The 21836-nt window shown below is 39.7% G+C and overlaps 1 protein-coding gene across 1 annotated transcript in view; it reads left to right on the forward strand.

Annotated features, from left to right (window-relative positions):
- The first annotated feature begins 2576 nt into the window (after positions 1-2576).
- LOC115727082 overlaps positions 2577-21836 on the forward strand; it is a 126146-nt gene continuing 106886 nt past the window's right edge. Inside the window, exon 1 of the mRNA XM_030657246.2 lies at positions 2577-2679. The gene's annotated coding sequence lies outside the window, so the exon portion shown is untranslated. The remainder of the gene's footprint in view (positions 2680-21836) is intronic.

Genomic DNA, 21836 nt, shown 5'->3' on the forward strand with positions numbered 1-21836 from the left:
AGGTAAAGTTCATTAAAACATAACGAAAGGCAAGATATGTAACCCTACCGTAAGCTGATCTATGAGTTTCTTTTGTGTGTAGTAATTCGTTAGGGTTAAGTGCTCTAAGTACTAGTCGAATGCATCTAATAGCCATGTTCAATATTGTGAAAGTGTCATATGTGATCTCATTTATGAAAATGATAAAATAATCTAACGGCCTAGTTTTCTAGTTTTGTTGATTAGAGAAGTACGAAACCAAGGTGTACATGGTCAAGTTTCTAGAGCAAACCAATCCCAACAAACCTACCATGGATAGAGGCCAAAAATATGCAAGTGTATCCATAGCAATAATGAGGATGACCAGTAATTTGCATATTTATACACCCTTAAATTTTTGGTTCTTCACACCTTAACCTAGGCCAAGTTCTACTCTCTCCTCAAAATCACATGATCAAATTGTTTCGTTGACCTCTTTATGTTTGTCCTTTTCTCTGATGTAAGAACGGGAGATGAAAATGCAGCCAAGAATAATGCATTTCATGTCGTCCCAACCATTTTGTAGAGCGAGTTCCGACACATCTGTCAGATGAATCCAGAACGCACGAAAAAGATCGGATCAATGATCTACCAGAATAGGTCTTCATCTCTCTCTCTCTCTCTCTCTCTCTCTCTCTCTAAAGTACCGAATGACCGCTCTCCTCTCATTTGCTATTTTATTTTGCCTAAGCAGAGGAAATTGTGGGGATGAAAGGATACCCTCACTCTACCTCTAGCCAAATCTAAGGCATGCGTGGACTTCATTGAGAATACACAGTGAAACAAACTAAGGTGCAAGGAGACGAAGATACAACTAAGCCTAGAAAAAAAGAGTTACCAACGTGGGAAAAGTATCGATCGATTGAATCACTGATCTCATGAAAAGAAGAGGCAGCAGAATTCGATACTACTCTTTCCGACGAAGGAAAGCCTAATTCCCCGAGTGAATCTTCATGTAGAGAGCCAACCCCTAATCTTATTGCGAGGTAAAACCATAGTGGAACAGAAAAAAGGAACAAATTAATAGTCAATGGTTCCACTTTTAAGTATCTAAGGTGAAAATTGTACAAGAGTTCAATACTTATTAGCGAACAAGATGCGTACTCTAATTCCACGAATAATGCATCCTCTTCTTTTCCCTTATCAGGGATCTTGTATTGCAGTTTATCTTAAATTTATACATGCTCTCGCTCATGAAGCATATACGACTCTCACTTTCACAGTAAGCAAAAGTGATTAGAGAAGTTAGTTGGAATTTGGTTACCGTAGAAGGTGATTCGGGAAATGATTCGCTCTCACAGAGATTATCAATCTTCTTCTTCTTCTCAATTAAGCGTTGCCAAACTTAGTCTAACACATGTATCAGCTAGTTTAGCAGCCGTCATTAGTTAATACCGGGAAAATGACATTACAAGTGCATATCTTTTATATGGTACATATTTTAGTGCCGAAACTTTTCAAGCAATCACTTGAGTGCCAATTTAGGGAAAGATGAGCACTTCAATGCCATCGGCGAGATGTGTCATTAATTAATTATAAATCGGCAAACGTGGCTCGCTGAAAAAATCTACTCAGAGAAAATCATAAAAAACCATTTTGTTTTGGCCTCAACAGTAAAAAAGATAAATAAAAAATACGAAAAATACAAGGAGATTTTTTTCTCGCCAAATCCTTTGTTTGTCTCTCTTCTTCCTTGATGGTTGACCGATGGTTCCTTAATAGAGCTTAGTCATTTAACGTTAGGGTACTGTTGGGTTTATGGGTGGGCCATGGGCTACCCATGTGGGATAGCCCAGCCCGTTGCCCACAAGTGTAACTGCGTTTCCTCTTGATGACGTTATAAAAGACCGTTCTCACGTTCTTTCGGTAAATCCTCTTGAAGACGCTCTTTAAACGGACGCTCTTTTTTTATTGTGGAAAGGAGAAAAGTGAAGAACAGTAAGAGAAAATCGACGACGTTATACCGACGGATGACCTCTCTCAAATGCTGCAATGGGAACATTTAATCCGTGGAAATCTTAGGAACGTCCGTTACGTAATGTACTTCTCCGATTAGCGATTCAAGTAAGATTTTGGGCATATTTTCTATGTAATCCACTACGTATGTAATGGGAATACGTTCCCTTCATTGTTATCATAGCACTGTTCTTCGTTCCAGATCATGTCTGTGTTTTGGTAATCGCAATTAGCGTGAAAACCTGTTTTCGAACGTACCGCTTTATGCCAATCAATTATGTTCTGTCCAATGAAAGTAGTTTTTGAACATATAGTCAAAATTGTCTCGGTAAGAGAAGAATTTTGAGTGGTCACCTGTTGCCGAGCGATGCTGGGAGATGCCGCACGCACCACCACGAAATTGGGCCAATTGACGTCACAGCGAAATGTCGCCTTTGCGCGTGCTTTCCCTTAGTGAAAAAGATAATAATTTAGGATTGAATTGACATAGCTATATTATATTTAGAAATTTTTTGATAATTTTTCCATTACAGTTAATTCTTATAATACTAGACACGCTTAATATTAACATGTCAGGGGGGAAGCGTAGTCATTACGGCTGCAACCATTCTTGTGGAGTTACATTACGCGTTCTTCGCAGGAGAGGAGGGGGCTGAACCGAGATGGTGGAGGATGCGCAGAGCGAGCGAGCTCCTTAGAGGGTAACGATGATGGTGTATACGAACTTCGTGCCCAAGACGTGGGATAAGTGGGCTTCCTCTTATGTTGGGTCTGGTGATGCTGAGCGAGCGCTAAAGCTTGATGCGTTTCTTTATCATTTCCAGTTTAGTTGAATTGGAGTGGGACTGCTCGAATGGTTTAAAATTTCATAGTCTGTCTGTGTGGAGAAGCTGCTCCCTCGACGTAAGCCTTGTGATGCCAAGCAAACAAAGAATCATGCATCATATCGAGCTTCCATGCAAACTTACTCACGACCTGCAACGATCACGTCTCACGGAGTCCAAACTTGCAGGTAAACATCATATCGATCCCCTCTCCTATCAGTGGGAGAACCGCCCCATGGCAAGTTGACCGTCCATGTGAAACTTTAGGTTTTCACATCAACCCCGTCTTCAGTCCAACTTCTTTCCCTGATATTGATCTCGAGCGTCGATTCACCCACTGCTCCTCCGGTTCCTCCATTCGTTCCTCAGAAATGGTGTCGATAGCTCACTAGGATTTCTCTTGCACCTCGGTTTAGTCAACGAGAAAACTCTGTATCAATTCCTCATTTGGTTCTGATGGACATTTGTTCTCAATTGGAGCCGATTCAGTTCGATTTACCCAAACCCGAGTCGGCCACCCGTATGACAGGCTCACACGGTGTCAAATTTGGGGCTCGCCTACCATTCCCCAACGTGTCAAAAATGAAAAAAAGAGGAAGAAGAAGACTCATAGAGGAAGAGAACATGGAACAAGTACAAGTTAATGGTCTGATAGATTCCACTTTTCATGTATCTAATGCAACGATTGGAAGAAAACTATCTTTTTTGTATGATGCCCTGATAGCTTCATTGATTTTATTCTCCAAGGATTGTATTGCAAAATGCATGAATTGTACATATCTTCTTTCTTATCACACATCTCAAATGGCGTCTCATTTTAACTTATATATGCTCTCGCTCATTACGCACACTAAGAGTTTGCCTTAACAAGCGGAGGCCTTGAATGTGCATATGCCCATGGGCCCTCGGGAAAGTCCATTTGGACAGTGGCTGACAGCATAATTGTTAAAATGAAAAAAACATAAGACAAATCAAAATATTAAAATTATGAACTGTAAATTGTGAATTGAATATCGAATTGAATCTAGAAACGACATCTCTTATGTCAATGACACAAAGGGATGAAAATTGAATTGAATCTTAAAATAATTTTTACTTCAAATATTAGTTACAATTTTTGGTATGTCATTTCATTTACATTCAATTTTAAAGTATAAAATTTACTTCTAATTTACTGTTACTAATCGGAATACCTTATACATATTAAAACACATTAGTCCATAGATTGAAGTATAAAAAGTTGGATTGCTAAATTGATATATGCATATCAAGTTGTTGATTCCTAAAAACTAAACAATAGTTTCGATAGCTATGCTTTTCAGGAGATTAGTGATTTACCTAGTAGGTGGTGTGCTAATTATATTGTAATCATCTGCTAGACGTAATATTAATTTAAGGATGAATCAAGATAAATCTCGTATCTCGATTTCTCTTTTTCGCTTTTGCATTCTATTTCGTTATGGTTGTGCGTCAAATCCTAACAAATTAAGTTTATCTTTAGACATCCTAGCATATAGAGGGATTTCCGAAATAGCCTCTGCTCTTCCTCCGAAGAATTATTCCTCACTCTGTCAGATCCCAAGAGTGACTTAGAGGACATATTAAGGCTTTTATCCTTCAAATGTGGATCAACTTCACCTTCTCCGGTAAACTTCATTGCGATTGACTTCTAGGAATCGATGCATCTCTCCATACTTCAATTTCTTCTCCATCACCTACTTGCCACATGGAGCTTGTTTAATCAGTTCTACCTTGTAGTCTACTAGACCAACCCAAGAATCTCTCCTTCCTATGTGAGCATTTAAAAATCCAGAATGGGGAAAGTGGAGCATTTTAATAATTTGAACTAGAAAGTAGTAGGATTATGCTGTATTTTTCATGCTAGCCTTGCTAGCGGGGCTGGAGCGCCAATAATAGCCATTCTATTCCCGACAATAATTTTTATACAATTTTTTTTTCTATTTCTATTTCTATTTATGGATGAGTTTCTAAGAAGATAACAGCGTAAAATTTCTACGGTTTCCAGCTACTAGGCCGCAGACAATGACTGGTGGATAGGCGGATGGCGATCGGCGATCGTCGAAGCAACAGCCGGATGATGGTAACGAGTAGACGGCGATCAGTGTGAGGGACGAGAGAGAGGGAAACCGCAGACGAGAGAGGGAGTGATCGATAAGAAGAACTCTTTTTTTTTTTCTGATCTAGAAATATTAATATAGGAAATTTCTACTACTCGTTTCTATTCCAAACTTATTTCTGGACTAAAAGTTTGTTCCAAAAATGAAAAAATATAATTGGTGTTACCAAACGAACTTTGGTTCAAATTCAGATGAGAAATAGACAAACAAATGATTATCTTGCGTGCTCTAAACTTATCAAATCTCCATCCCTTCCCTTCTTTAGTTTGGGACTCAGACATAAGAGCCCAACTCCTCCAATGGTGTTATTTTCATTCTCCTGTTAAACCCAACCATAAATTAGCTATTGTCTTGTCAACCTCATTACACCTTTATTGTTGGAAACTTAAACCATCCATAGAGTATGTGGGGATTGCACAGGCCACGACTTTACTAATACTTCTCCTGCTGCCTGCGAAAGCACTAATCCTCTCACTCTCGCAGCTTCCTTAGCTATTTTCACTCTCGGAACTTCCGTGGATTTTGATGTCCTATTCCCAACACACCTTCCTTTAAGTCTCATCCTTGACATTTGAACTTAAAAACAAGGAGTTTGGAGACTTACATTCTGGCCTCAAGCTATGCAGTAGTCACATAGCAAATTTTTTTTTTTCATCTTTTCTGCATTTGTCGCAATTGCGTTAAGCAAAAAAAAACAAGAGTCATCCACAAAAAATACATGAGAAAGGACAGGACATCTTTTCTTCGGCAGAATGCCGTTCAGGGATCCTTCGGCCACGGATTCGTGTATTCAATAGTGTAGGTGCTGATTTGTTTGATCTCCTTTCTTCTCGTGTCTGTCTTTGCAGCTTTTGAGTGTGTGGACTAATGGGGATTCTTGCTTGTAGCTTAATTTGTGATGCCAGCACCAATTTGGAGGGTAAGCTTGTTGACTGGCATAATGCCAGTCACTCCGGCTGCTCTCAGAATATAGGTTGCTTATTGAATTGTGATACGCTTGTCCCTCATGGACCAGAATTTGATGTGGAATCTTTATTCCTATCCCCATTCCGGACAATCGTTTAGGTGAATAGTCCTTCTGAGGGAGATTTATGATGTGCTAGTTGGGTCATTACAGTACCGCTGCTCGAGGGAGAGAGGGAAACAAGTCGTTTTATACCACGTGTAGCTATGTTGGTTCATGTGTATTGGACGGCCTTTCCTGCAAAACATGCAATTGTAAATGTTCTGTATAGATAACGCAGATTCGACTGCCTATGATATTGTTTACGTATTATTCTGCATGGATCTGGGAATTGGGACAAGTTCAAAAGTTATGCCTGGGGTATTGACTAACAGAGGCTTGTTTAGATACCCATGTTATGTTGATACGTACATGCCTTGCCATCTTCTTAAGTTCTTTAAAATCAGTTGACTTGGGGGCTTCATGAGCCTGTTTCTTTGATGAGTCCTACATATTATCTGTGGTATTGAAAGTTGATTTGACGATTGTAGTGCCAAACAAGAAGGAACAAAGGCAGATCCAATTCAATTGCGGCAATCTCTTTGATTTCCTAAAATGTGGAAAGCTCTTAGACAGAGACTTTCTTTATTGGGCCAAACTAATGCACATATATCTCTTTCTGTCATCTGTTTCTCACCTTCTCATTTCTCCACTCCAAGCATTGTTCATCTGGTTCCTTGTTTTAAGGGCTGTAGTATATACTGGTAATGTTTGGTGGATGTGATTTTGAATGCAGACCTTGTCACGTTGATCCATGAGAATTGGTTCTGCGCAAGAAGCATGGTGGCACAGTGAGCATAAGTTCTAAGTATATTGGCAGATAAAAAGAATTGGTTTAGGCGATAATGAAAGCAGGCAGTTTTAAGCAATCAGATATTGCAGATAATTGTTTAGCTTGCATTTCCCCCATCTGTCACAGGTGTGACGGTTCAATTGGAGCGGTCTCGAGTGCTGTAATGGCTGCTGATCAGTTTGCATGGCAGTTAAACAGAAGAAATCTTTGACCTCGCAGCGAAGTTGAAATTGTAATCCTCAAGATTTCCTCTTGTTTTGCTGTTTGGACAAGTCAATCTTAAGGAGCTCGAATCCTGTACTTTTTTTATCACTTAAAATGATCATCTATAGTTACGATTATAGAGCACATGGTTTTTGAACACTTGTTAATCATGAAGAAAAGTCTATATTTTAAAGGAGAAATTACAAAATCCTTTGCGTTAAAGTTGCGGCAGACGAAGTTCTAACGACATAACAAAGTGAAAGTTTAGGAGTGGCTATGAAAGTACAGAACAAAATGCACATTACTTCCAGAATTTAGAGTGTGTGTACAATTTTCCCTAAATCAAAAGTAGAGATAAATGATGTAAAGCATGGCAGAAAATGAAAATTGTTGGGGGAGAAACTATTTAATGGCTATTGGGAATGTGGATCCCATGTGTGTACGTCCTACCTTGGACTCATCAAATGTGATAAGTTCAGTTCAGTTCACGTGTCGGGTTTATAGGATATTTATTGATGGGAGATACTGTCATTATTGTTATCGTCGGCACATCAACTATTTTCCACTATTAAGGAGCACAAAAAAAAAAGTTAAAAAAGAATATAAGAGAAAAACATTACAAATCGAACCACGGAAATCCATATGGCGATGCCGCTCTTACTATCATTGCTTTCTTCCATTTTCCAAACTCGTAGAAAATGTTTACTTTTTCTTATTACCATGAGACCAAAGTTTCTCGTAGAGACCGTGTCCTTGGGATATTAAGATAGAGCCGAAACAATAAGTGGTTTCTGATCTCCGAAAATCTTGCAAATAGACAAATTAGAGAGTCATGCATGGGATCGACTAGTCCTATGATTTCAATATTTGTTCTTTGGGTTCTATTGGGTATATGTTTTTTCATTCATTTTTTCCTTATATATAGGAAACCGCCATAAATAAGTAAACTCCGAAGTCATGAAATGCCCGACTAACCTCAGCAATCTAGTAAGACACAGGTCAAAACACCGTGTCTCGCTTTTAATCCACCCTTTTGTCTATTCGTTAGTGGCTAACCCAAGTGAGGGATTGCATATGATCTTTTACGCAATTAACTATAATTCTGTATATTTTCCAGCTCAGGGTTAAAACTTAGGGCTCATGCCGCATGAGCATCAGTTTTTAAGGTAGGTTGTTACCCATATGCACACTCGCGTTTAACTCCTGTTAAAATTTCGGGCTCTTGCGCCGCTAGCTCGCCGTTGCTCGCCGTCTCTATCGGATTTGTATCGTCACCTCTCCCTTGTATTATGCTTGCACCAGCATATACTGGTGCAATTTGGTGATTGGTGATGTGCTTGTATGTGCAGGCGGTTGGTGCTAGTGCAAGTACAAGGTATGTTGGCTCTTTTCTGGGAGACGGATATCATAAGTACTAAAAGTTACGTACCACACTCACTTTAGTATAGAAAGTTTCCCCCCCGGCTTATTTAAGTGTCAAATCGGAGAAATTCCAGCTAAATTAATTACGTGGCATTTATAGTTAATGTTCTAATATGACGTGGCACATTTTCTGAAAAAATTCAGTCTACATGGAGGTCGCCTGGCCCGCGCGCACGCACACACATATATAGCCCATGTGGCATTTAAAAAAAAAAACAAACTCAAGATATTCAAAAAGTTAAACAAAAAAATCAAGAAAATAAATAAATATACTCAGGCTAGCTATGGCCAAGCCCTCATCGGCCACTGGGGAGGGGTTGGCGGTGGCAAGGGCTTGGCCACTGACAGCTTGAGTTTTTCTTTTTCCTTAATTTTTAGCTTTTTTATTTTTTTAATATAATTAAGTTTATATTTTATTTTTGTTAACATTTTTTTATTTTTTTAATGAATTAGATGCTTAATGGACTACCGACGAGTCACTTCTCAAGATATTAATAGAAAAGGTCACGTCGGATTTCCATTATAACAAATCGGAGTTGGTATTAAAAAGATCGTTTTTCAAAAAATTTGACACTTAAATAACATGATTAAAAATTTTTGCACTAAATTGAGCTTCGTACACAACTTTTAATACTTCTAGTGTTCTTCTATCCTCTTTTGTTGTGTATGCAAGATGTGCTAATAAGCAAGTATCAAAGGTTGGGAGTATTTCAGAATTGGCACGTGAATGAATAACTTTTACAACATGAATGATTACTTCGGAAAAAGTACACTGGAAGTGCCATAACTTTTGTACGGCGTTCACTTGAGTACCATAACTTTCAAAACGTTCACTTAAGTGCCATAACTTTCAAAAATCGTTCACTTGAGCGCCATATTAACGTGGCAATCGGAAAGGCGACGTGGCACGCCGAAAAATTACTATAGCACGCCGGAAAGGCGACGTGGCATGCGCGAAAAAGTTACTGTAGCACTCAAATGAACGATTTTACTCCGACGTAGCACTCAAGTGAACGATTTTTGAAAGTTATGGCACTTAAGTGAACATTTTGAAATTTATGGCACTCAAGTGAATGCCGTACACAAGTTATGGCACTTCTAGTGTACTTTTCCCAATTACTTTTGAACCACAATTGGCACTTAAGCGATCGCTTTCAACAAAACTTGGCACTCACATGATCACTATTTACAATATTTGGCACTGCAATAATTGCCTTTGAGCTTATTAACACTCCTTCATTTGACCAGCATTTGCGGCAAACCATTACCAACAAACCAAATATCTCAAGTAAAAACTAAACAAAGCAAGATTGCAAATACACAACTAAGCAAGAGAACTTGTAAGTGTTCCCAACCAACGGATTCTAACCTTCCATTTCCAACCATAGATTGCACCAAATCTCTTGTTTCATACCAAAAATGCAACAAATCGACAACATTTCACAAAATGTTAAAAGTTTCCGGTCAAGTACATATTCCAATGATTTTCAACTATGGTAGATTGAAAACTTCTACACATCATTCAATTTACATTTGACCATAAAATAGGGCACAAAAGAGAACAACAACACAATCAACCCTAGATAACACTTTGTTCCAATTTTCATCGTTTAAACTTCCTTTTTCAAATGGTTGGCTAAAGATATTAAAGCCTTAACTCCAGCTTGCATTCAGTCGACATCCTCCAACTAGTCAATTAATAGAGGTGGAGGTTGATGTCATCCTTCAAGTGGCTCCAATATAACCTCTGTCGCTTGACCGGAGAATTTCACATTAACCCATTTGAAATACTACAATTCGAGCCTTCTCTATACCTAGTACATCCATACTATCTTCTCTCATGCTTCAATCGAGTCCAAGATGTTCTTCTTGAACTCGGTAACCCAAAATAATAGTAACACTCACCTTCTCCACTTCGTCGAAACAAATTTGAGCATTTGCTAAAGCTCCTACCCCGCATTTGCCAATTTAAGCTATTTGGAGCAAACCAAAAGAGGGTGTGAATTTTGGTTCAATGGCTAGCCAGGGTTTGAAATTGGAAATTCTCTTCCAGTTGGGTGATTTAGAGTTCTTATTTAGGGAAGGGCATTCAACGATGTCGTTTATGCCTTAAATGCTGATTGGACCTTTCGGCGAGCCATGTCGGCTTGAGATGTTAATAAACAAAAAGGCCGGGTCGAATTTCCGGCCAAACAGATTAGAGTTGGCACTGAAAAAATTACTTTGAGACCAACAATAGTGTTCAATGTCCTCCTAGTGCATTCCAAATTATGAAGGACAAAGGTTGTAAGAGAAAGTCTCTTGACAGTTGCAACATGAGAAACTAGTTAGAGGAAAGCACATCGGGTAGCTCGAAAAGTTTGTACATTGTTCCACATAAGATATTGGAAGAGTAAGCATTTCAATTTCAAAGCTAAGAAATGTGCTTGCAATAATAGACATGATTCGACCAAAGAGAGAGTGATTGAAGCTCTAAGGCTCTACAAAGACATTAGTCGGGAGCTCTATCCGAAATAAATCGAAAGCATTTAAAGGGAGTGCTTGCATCTGAAGGATAGAACTCATGACATGAAAATCTATCATCCTAATGCATGCACTCTCTTTACTTGCTTTTGATTTTTCCTGAGAGAGCTCGCGACAAATATTTATGCAGTATTAGAGCATTAATCACTCTATGGCCGAATCGTGTCTGTTATTGCGCATATCATTCGCATTTCTTAGCTTAGAAAAGGAAGTGCTTGCTCTCCAATATCTGATTGTGGAACAACGTGAAATTTTTTTAAGCTATTTAATGTGCTTTCCTCTTACCAATTCTTATACCTTTCTGGGTCTCTTTGATTATATCTCAGATATCTCTATTTTCTAACCATTTTCAATTACTTTTTTGGAAATTTTGCATTATTTATTTCTAGTTATTTATTTATTAAAATGGGGGAAAAGTACATTAGAAGTGCCATAACTTGTGTACGGCGTTCACTTGAATGCCATAACTTTCAAAAATCGTTCACTTAAGTGCTACGTTGGAGCAAAATCGTTCACTTGAGTGCTATAGTAACTTTTTCGGTGTGCCACGTCGGCTTTCCGACGTGCTACATGAACTTTCCGGCATGCCACGCCAGCTTTCCGGCGTGCTACAATAACTTTTCTGGCGTGCCACGCCAGCTTTCCGGCTGCCACATCAACTTTTCTGGCATCCACGTCAACATGACACTCAAGTGAACGATTTTTGAAAGTTATGGCACTTAAGTGAACGTTTTGAAAATTATGGTACTCAAGTGAACGCCGTATAAAAGTTATGGCATTTTTAATGTACTTTTCCCTTAAAATGGGGACTGGGGCCTTGGGTTGCTGCAAACTGCAATTCAAAGGACCGCAATTCTAGCATAACCTCACAATTCCCATTCCAGTATACGTGTATGCAGAGCACGCAAGATTCTTACAGTGCACATTTCTCTTGACCTACAACAATTTGCTTTGTTCTCTTTCCCAATATTGTTCAACTTACCCATCATTCTTCATCCACTTTACATATACTAGCATTATCGGAACTCACATATTCGTATCAAACATACTCATATTAGACATATATTCGCATTCACTGAGAACACGTACATGCAGTGGACGTCTATACATGACGAGTAAAACCGATGCATATGAATAGACGACACAGTAGTCTTGTGAACGAAAATTCTCCAAGAACCAGCAGCAGTAGCATGAAAACATTGGCTAACAGACATATGCGTGTTTAAACCGACCAAAACACCAAATTTGACTCAGATCCTGAAATGAGCGAGTTGATATCAAGTTCTTATTCAATTCATTGTCGTGAAATTCCAATACATCCACTTCGAGAATCAGAGACTAATCACACACGTTTGCCTTCACATGTTATGACAAATCTATTCGTAATTGGCAATTCATAACAGGGCAACGCAGATTGATGTTTTGCAATGAAACTAGTAGGTGCAAATTAAGGAAAAATCCATTTCATGTGCCATGGATATCCCGGATAGAGCAACAAATGTGTGTTTAATGATTGGCAAGTCAGATGATATCATATGAGCATGCCAATACCTGAACAGATTGTGGCGAGCACTTGAGTCTGAAGAATAATAGACAGACATCTAAATAGCATGAAAGCATGAGGAAGATATGACAACGCAGAGATAGCTCGAATCGGCCATGAACACCGGTTAACCTTCGAATCACAGAGATGGAGCTTCAGGCAAGAGAGATTGCCGAAGATTTGACGTCTGAACTGTATTTGCAAGGTGTTCGTATTCTCTATGAATGAAAACAATCAGTTAGAAATCCGACCAAAAAAAAAAGTCAGTTAAAAGAGAGAGAAACTAGAGAGAGAATCGTCTCTGGACTGTGCGTGTGATCACCAATAGATTTATCTCTGTTCGCGCGTTCCTCTCCCCGTCACTTGTTTTCAGTCTTCCGAAAGAGAGGGAGAGAAAGGCTCGTGGTGCTGAACGAATAGCTGGATTTTGGGCTTAGATAAACGAATTGAAATGTCCATCTAGTGTAACAGACTTGGTTCAGGACCAAATTAAATTCGTCAAAATAGACAATGAAGCGATAGGGGAGAGAGAACGAACGGAACGTGACACGACCCTCGTCAGCACCGACAGTAAATGGTTGAGCAACGAAGGTCACGGTTGATATTGGCAATGGAGACGCATCAATGACACAAGCCGTGCGTGGTTGCAGGGGCTCGGCGTGGGGGAGACAGACGGGGAAGAGAATACAGATTGGTGCTGGGGTTTTGAGGATTGATTGGGTAAGGCGTAAGTAAACCAATGAGGTCCAATGGATTTGCATCAAAGAGACATAAATAGAGACGGTGTAGGCCACAAAATGCAATGCCCTTGATCTAGCGTAAAAGATGCAAAACAGCGGCATAGTCTGGAAAAATGCGAAGCAAACATAGGGCTTTTTTTCAAATTGCATAAAAAAAAATTTTTATTTACCAAATAAGGGGAAAAAAAAAATTAATTACCGATTGGAGTCCGCTCGGCGATCTAACCGCCGAGCGGAACCCGCTCGGCAATCCTAACGCCGAGCGGGGCGGCCCCCCCCACCACCGGCGCCGAGCGGGGCCGCCACCCCCCTCCCTTCCCCTGCCGCCCCTCCCCACCACCGGCCCCGATCCCGGCCCCGCGATTTCATCATTGTAGGAAATTATCTTCTAAAAAAATTATAAAAGCTCGCAAAAATTAGTAAATGGCAACAATCAACTAGCCATGGACAATTTAGAATATTTTCGCCGACGACTTTTGAAAATGACAATTTTGCCCTTTTGGCAAATTGTCTTCGAAAAAAATTGTAAAAAATGTCAAAAATGGCCATAATGAACATGTCATGCACGATTCAGGAGTATTTTGACCAACGACTTTTAGAAAATAACGTTTTACCATTCGGAAAATTGTCTCGCAAAAAAATTGTAAAAAATCTCAAAAATTAATAAATAGCCACAATCAATCGGCCATAGATGATGCGGGGTATTTTGGCCGATGACTTTTAGAAAATGACGGTTTTGCCCTTCCGGCAAATTGTCTCCCAAAAAAATTGTAAAAAATCTTAAAAATTAGTAAATGGTCACAATCAATCGGCCATAGACGATTTATGGTATTTTGGCCGACGACTTTTGAAAATGACGATTTTGCCCTTCCGGCAAATTGTCCTTTAAAAAAATTATAAAAAATCTCAAAAATTAGTAAATGACCATAATCAACTGGCATGGACGATTGGGGGTATTTTGGCCGACGACTTTTGAAAATGACGATTTTGCCCTTCCGGCAAATTGTCTTTTAAAAAAATTATAAAAAATCTCAAAAATTAGTAAATGACCATAATCAACTGGCCATGGACGATTGAGGGTATTTTGGCCGACGACTTTTAGAAAATGACAGTTTTGCCCTTCTCGGCAAATTGTCTTTCAAAAAAAATTATAAAAAATCTCAAAAATCAAGTAAATGACCATAATCGATCGGCCATGGACGATTCGAGTTATTTTGGCCGACGACTTTTAGAAAATGACGGTTTTGCCCTTCCGGCAAATTGTCTTTTAAAAAAATTATAAAAAATCTCAAAAATTAGTAAATGACCATAATCGACCGGCCATGGACAATTCAGGTTATTTTAGCCGACGACTTTTAGAAAATGACGATTTTGCCCTTCCAAAGAAATTGTCTCCCAAAAAAAATTGTAAAAAGAAAATTGCCACAATCAAGCGGCCATGGACGATTCGGGCGTTTTGTTTCGCTTTCGGCGTTTTTTTAAAAAGGAAATCATTATTTTTGTTAATTTTTTAATAATAATTATTTTATTTATAAATTGTTTCTTTTGAAGCTTATTTTATTAGTGTAATTAATTAAGAATATTGATAAAATGAAAGTGCTGATATATATGAAAAACATGTTATTTTCATAATAGATAATAATCGGATTGTCGCAATTACATGTACTAACGATGTCGTCTTCCTACATGACCTCCTGTTCCGCAACGTGGCTCTCTTCGGTGCTCGGCGGTTCTAGTATTGTATGGACGAGGAGGAGGCTAAGGAGGAGGATCCGATTGAGGAGGATGTGTAGATGATGAAGGCATATCTTGTGAAAATATGCCTCGCCCGGACGATGCATATCTTGTAAAAAGGAGGGAAATCGGGTACATACGAAGTAGGAGAAGGAGCTGGAGTCTGCGGATCATAAAATGCAAAAGTAGATCTCTCGGGAAATGGGATGGCAAAATGGGTGAATCCAGCATCGAAACCTGTCTGGTCTAATCCTCAAGTGAAACCCGGAGCGAAACCCGGAGCGAAATTCGTCGTATGATACTCGAAGGTGTAAGGGACGGCATCGCCAACTACATGACCTCGAGGAGTCCTCGGGGTCGATCGAACAGGCTCGAGCGAATCGTCATCGTGAGGACCAACGGTTGCCGCCGTAGTTGCTGGTTGGGGTGGTGGCATCATCGTGAGACGCCTCTCCTCATGCTAGGCGTATAGCATTGCCTTAGCTATCCTCCCCACATCTCCCAAAGTCCGACGAGATGGACGTGAATTTAATATACGTAAGATTTGTTCCACGCCATCACCCTGGTAATGATATGACAAGCAACAAATGTTATAAAATTACAATAACTTATGTTAGTAAAAATATAGTTAATGAATTAAATTGAAAGTATTTGCATGAACCATTGAACCCATTACAGCTCCCGTAATAGAAATCCACTTCCGTGTATGCTTCAGGAACCACTCCATATATCCTAAGTGAAAGTGGAGTTCCTCCGTGGCTGAATCAGCATGGACTATATATTCGGTACGTCTGTCCCATATAGCGATCCATCGTCCGTGCTTAGCCGCCCAATCCTTCCCGAGTGGCCTATTGTTAATATCATGCAAGGATGTGTAATCGTCGGGAGGAGTAGGTATCGGCTACCGCATATCAAACGGGCGAAGCACCCGATCTGGATAATGCCACTCAACTATCCAAAAACAGATGAGTGGCACACGAGCCCTCCAAATATCCCGTCCCCGCAAGCAGCAAGCTGGTACATTCTCCAGAATATCGCCACCATAGGGCTCCCAAATAATCTGTTATCATAATAAAACATATGAAATTAAATGAAGAATTAATTTAAAAGCTAACATTATATTAAACTCATTTGTTGCTGTCATTACTTACATCTTCGGATGCCAAACTATCAAGTTGGTAGCGTAGATGTACCAATGTATACGTGGGGATCTCCGTCGTGCTTCGCCCGTGACTCCAACTGCGTAAACAAAAAAAATTCAATTTTCATATATTATACGCACTAGAAGGAATTAATGACGCACGAACTGAAAATGCAATAGATCACATACCAACTACCAAAAGGTGCAAGTCCTAAAGGAACCTCAACCGTCGGAGATGGGGAGATACATCTCAAGCGCTCCCACGCCCAAATCTGCAAGATATGTAAGGCACTGCCCATTTGTTTCGTCTGCGGGTCGGTTGCACGACATAACTCTCGGTACAACTATGCAAGTGCTGCTGAACCCCAACTATACTGCGTAGGGACGTTAAGGTTCGCCAATAATGGAAGAAACAGCAAACTAACTCGGGCACCTGATTTGTCCGAGAAAATAGATCCTCCTAGCAGACGGAGAATGAAAGCCCGGGAATATTGCACGATGGTGACGTCATCGGCGTCTGGCGGAAGCTCTTCAAAGCGCTGTCTCAACCAGCTCAAACCGATCTGTGTGCCCCGCAACTGGGCTGGGTGAGCACCGAGTAGATCGTCGCATATAGTGGCCCAATTCACAATACTGGGGCCAGTAGCTGCACGTCCATCTATAAGAAGCCCTATAAGCATTGTAATATCCTGCAGCGTGATAGTGCATTCACCTTCCGACATATGGAAGATGTGGGTCTCGGGCCTCCACCGCTCGACCAATGCAGTAATTAAGTGCCAATCCAGCTACACGAATCCCATCAAATAAACGCCAAAAAATCCTGAAGCTTGCAAATACGGGACTATCCGCGGATCAAGATCACCTACGTGTAGCATCGCTCGTTGACATCGAAGGGCTTTCGTCGGAAGTATCTGTGACATGTGACATGAACAGTTAGTAGCAATTTTGATGATATTGTTATAAAGTACAGATCAATCGAAAAATCTTCAATTACCTTAGCGTCCCATATAGCTCGAGATCTATGTCGGGCTTGCCCAGTAAGTAGTGAATCATCCTCTGGGCCCGTCTGAATGTAAGTACTCTGTGCCATATCTACACAATTGTGATATTATAACATTGCAACAAATTCTCATATGTATATATAACATGGAACACATAAACTGAATAAATATCGTGCAATTGTGATATTATAACATTACAAAAAAAATCAAATATATAATGTAAAAATCCGGGAAAAATTAACTTCATAAATATGAATCCAATAATAATATTATAACATTACAAAAACTCATGATACTTATCACGCCCCGTGTCCTTTTTACGCGCCAACATCCGTTATTCGTTTATTTTCCAAGATCGATACGGCGATAGACTTAACGTGATGCGATATGCGCAAGCGGAAACAATACAATTTTTTTCCCATATGAATAAATTTATTTGATGACTTCAGAAGACAAAGAGATTTTATAACATAGAAATACGATCATCCTTACCACGCATAGGAACGAAATACATAAGGATCGAGCAAGTATGATCTACTCTCTGGCCGATCTGTGTGCACAAGTTTTCCTATTGTGCCCTAATTTTCCACAATGTGTGCAATGATTTCGCGAAGTGCTATCGCTCACGCTTCTCCAGTCCATCTCATTCCGGATCCGTGATGTACGGGGCCTTCCTTTCTTCCGAATACGACTGGGGTATGGCACTAATGGCAGCTCGTCGGGTTCAAGCTCGTAATGAAGATGCCCCAACGGATTAAACAAATACCGATAGCACCGAAGGGTTTTCTCTAAAGTATACCATTCATCTACGTATGGTTCGTAATCAATGCCATACGCTTGACATGCTGCCATTACGTGTGAACATGGGATTTTCAGTCCTTCAAATTTCCCACATGTGCACGTTCTCAAGCGTAGGCGCACTATGTGTTTGTGGCCCGCTGAACCTCTGGATCTGTCACGTCCGGTTGTCACTTCGAAAACGCCTCTATTAGAGTCGAAACACGTGACGACATGCCTATTTGCTTTTTTGACTGTTTCTCTGGAGCGTGACACCAGCAAATTCTGTATATTTCCACCGGTTGTCTTTTCGCATCCTATACATTGTTCTTCTCGTATCAAAATAATGCACCAATCGATAGAATATCTTGTCAACCATGGTCGCTATTGGTAGACCACGGAAACCCTTCAAAGATCCCGTTGACCGATTCGACTAAATTTGTCGTCATCGATCCATATCTCCTCCCTTCATCATAAGCCTTTGTCCATTTTTCTCTTGGAATCGATCGTACCATGCACCAAAGGGCCGGATCAAACTCCCTAATTTGGCTCATGAATTGGTCGAACTTCCGCCATTGGTTCGCGTAAGCTGTACATGACAATATTAATTAGTACTTCATACTCAAATTTTTCCATACGTATTTTCTTAAAATTGACAAATTCGAGAATTTACCTGTCGTCCGAATAAGTTTTTTTCCTTCGGCATTTTTGAAATGTTTATTGTAGTTGCTGGCAATGTGCCGAATGCAATATCTATGGTGGCCATGTGGAGGAAGCCACCTGTCTGTCTCCATTGCTCGTTGAATACCGATATGTCTGTCTGATATTACACAAATATCATCTCTCCTAGTGACATAGCTCCGCAACGCATTCATAAACCAAGTCCAATTATCAATATTTTCCCGATGGACTACAGCAAATGCCAGCGAGAAAATATGATTATTTCCATCAAGGGAGGCCGCACAAAGAAGGGTTCCTTCGTATTTTCCGTACAAAAATATACCATCAACAAAAATCACAGGACGACAACTTGAGAAGCCTTCAATCGTCTGCTTGAAAGTCCAAAACATCCGGTTGAAAACCGTGCGGCCTTGATCTAGGTTGATATGATCATCGATCACAAAATGTGAACCTGGATTCCGACTTTTCATTTCGATTATCCACGTCCTCAGCCTACCGTATGATTCATCCCAATCTCCAAATTGTCCGGCAATCGCCATTTGTTTGGCCTTCCGGGTTTTACGGTAAGTAGGTTCGAATTGCAGCTTATCTTGAATCTCCGCCATCAATGGCTTGATTTTGATGTCCGGTTGGGCGGCGACCATTGCTTCTATTTAGCTGCAGAGGTACTTTTGGTCAAGGTGCCGATGATCCCGTGACATTTGCGGAGAACTGCATGTATGTGGCCCATTATATTTACTTATTTTCCAAAACATGACACTCGATTTAGCAATCGCGCGGAGCCTCCAACCACACGGTCCATTTGCATTGCCACACGTTATCACATATTCGTCTTTCTTTGTCAAATAACGCTGAAAATTTTGATTTTTCCTAAGGGAGTACTCTTTCGCAGCCAACCGCACCGCGTCTTGTGATGGAAACAACATGCCAACATCAAATTCTTTTGATGGATCAAATAGCATACGGCCCGACTTGGCTCTAGTGTCGTCTTGCATCATGTCAAAATCGATCTCCGAATAAGGCGATGGATGTACCAACGGCAAAATGGGATTGTTGCACTGCGTATTATAGTAAGCCTCCATATTATCACATCCGACATCTTCTTCGTCATTGTCATCGGAGTCTATCCAAGGATCATCTTCTTCATCACCATCATCATCATCATCATCATCATCAAGAGCAGCATTATCATCATCATCATCATTATCAGCATTATCATCATCATCATCATCAGCAGCATTATCATCATTATCATCGGCCCGCACGCATCGATTATGCAGACCATCATCATCTTCACCAACATTCGAAGCTTCCTCCGTGAAATCATCTCTCATTTGGTGTTCTGCTACAGTTGCATAAAACCGCAAGAACCCCGTACCACCCGTCTGAAGTGCAAATTGCTGAATCATCGTAATCGTGGCATCATCATGCACCTCCGTAATGTCATATGTAACATAATTGCGTGTTACATACGGATATCTATACACCACCGTTTGAATATCTTGGTTTCCTGTTATATTCAATGCGCTCTCAATCGACACACGTAACTCATCAAATGTCGATATGTTTGCCATCTCGAACATGGTAGATTGTCCGCCTTCGTAATCAATTCCATATTCAGTTCGTACTATTGTGCATCCCCAACGCACAATCGCAAAAGATGTAGACGATATTATGAGATTTAAATAAATTAGAAATTATTTCTAAACTAAAATTTCCTAAATATTATCCCATTTACATTATCAAATTAACATACCCACTATCAATATATCAAATGAAATAAATGTCTTAGTATAGGCCTAAGGGTTTAAACGACATTTTGGGATTTCTTTCAATTTCTTGGGAGACAATTTGCCAGAAGGGCAAAATCGTCATTTTTCTATTGTTATCGGCCAAAATATCGACAATCATCAATGGCCAGTTGATTGTTGCCATTTCCTAATTTTTGAGATTTTTTTTGCATTTTTTGAGAGACGATTTTCCGTAAGGGCAAAATCATCATTTTTCAAATGTTATCGGCCAAAATACCATCAATCGTCAATGGCCAGTTGATTGTGGCCATTTCCTAATTTTTGAGATTTTTTTTGAATTTTTTGGGAGACAATTTGCGGAAAGGGCAAAATCGTCATTTTTCAAATGTTATCGGCCAAAATATCGACAATCATCAATGACCAGTTGATTGTGGCCATTTCCTAATTTTTGAGATTTTTTTCGAATTTTTTGGGAGACAATTTGCCGTAATGGCAAAATCTTCATTTTTCAAATGTTATCGGCCAAAATGCCGTTAATCGTCCATGGCCGATTGATTGTGGCCATTTCCTAATTTTTGAGATTTTTTTTGAATTTTTTGGGAGACAATTTGCCGGAAGGGCAAAATCGTTATTTTTCTAATGTTATCGGCCAAAATATCGACAATCGTCAATGGCCAATTGATTGTTGCCATTTCCTAATTTTTGAGATTTTTTTTGAATTTTTTGAGAGACGATTTTCCAGAAGGGCAAAATCGTCATTTTTCAAATGTCATCGGCCAAAATACCGTCAATCGTCCATGGCCGCTTGTTTGTTGCCATTTCCTAATTTTTGAGATTTTTTTTTAATTTTTTGGGAGACAATTTGCCGGAAGGGCAAAATCGTCATTTTTCAAATGTTATCGGCCAAAATATCGTCAATCGTCAATGGCCAGTTGATTGTGGTCATTTCCTAATTTTTGAGATTTTTTTTGAATTTTTTGGGAGACAATTTGCTAGAAGGGCAAAATCGTCATTTTTCAAATGTTATCGGCCAAAATGCCGTCAATCGTCCATGGCCAGTTGATTGTGGCCATTTCCTAATTTTTGAGATTTTTTTTGAATTTTTTGGGAGACAATTTGCCCGAAGGGCAAAATCGACATTTTTCAAATGTTATCGGCCAAAATGCCGTCAATCGTCCATGGCCAGTTGATTGTAGCCATTTCCTAATTTTTGAGATTTTTTTTTGAATTTTTTGGGAGACAATTTGCCGGAAGGGCAAAATCGTCATTTTTCAAAATTCGTCGGCCAAAATACCGTTAATCATCCATTGCCAGTTGATTGTGGCCATTTCCTCATTTCTAAGATTTTTTTTGAATTTTTTTGGAGACAATTTGCCAGAAGGGCAAAATCGTCATTTTTCAAATGTTATCGGCCAAAATATCGTCAATCGTCAATGGCCAGTTGATTGTGGCCATTTCCTAATTTTGATGATTTCTTACAATTTTTTTGGGATATAATTTTTCAAAAGGGCAAAATCGTCATTTTTTTAAGTCACCGGCCAAAATAATCTATGGCCAATTCATTGTGGCTATTTTCCCATTTTCTCA

Source organism: Rhodamnia argentea, chromosome 3 (assembly GCF_020921035.1).
Source record: "Rhodamnia argentea isolate NSW1041297 chromosome 3, ASM2092103v1, whole genome shotgun sequence".
NCBI classification, from domain to species: domain Eukaryota; kingdom Viridiplantae; phylum Streptophyta; class Magnoliopsida; order Myrtales; family Myrtaceae; genus Rhodamnia; species Rhodamnia argentea.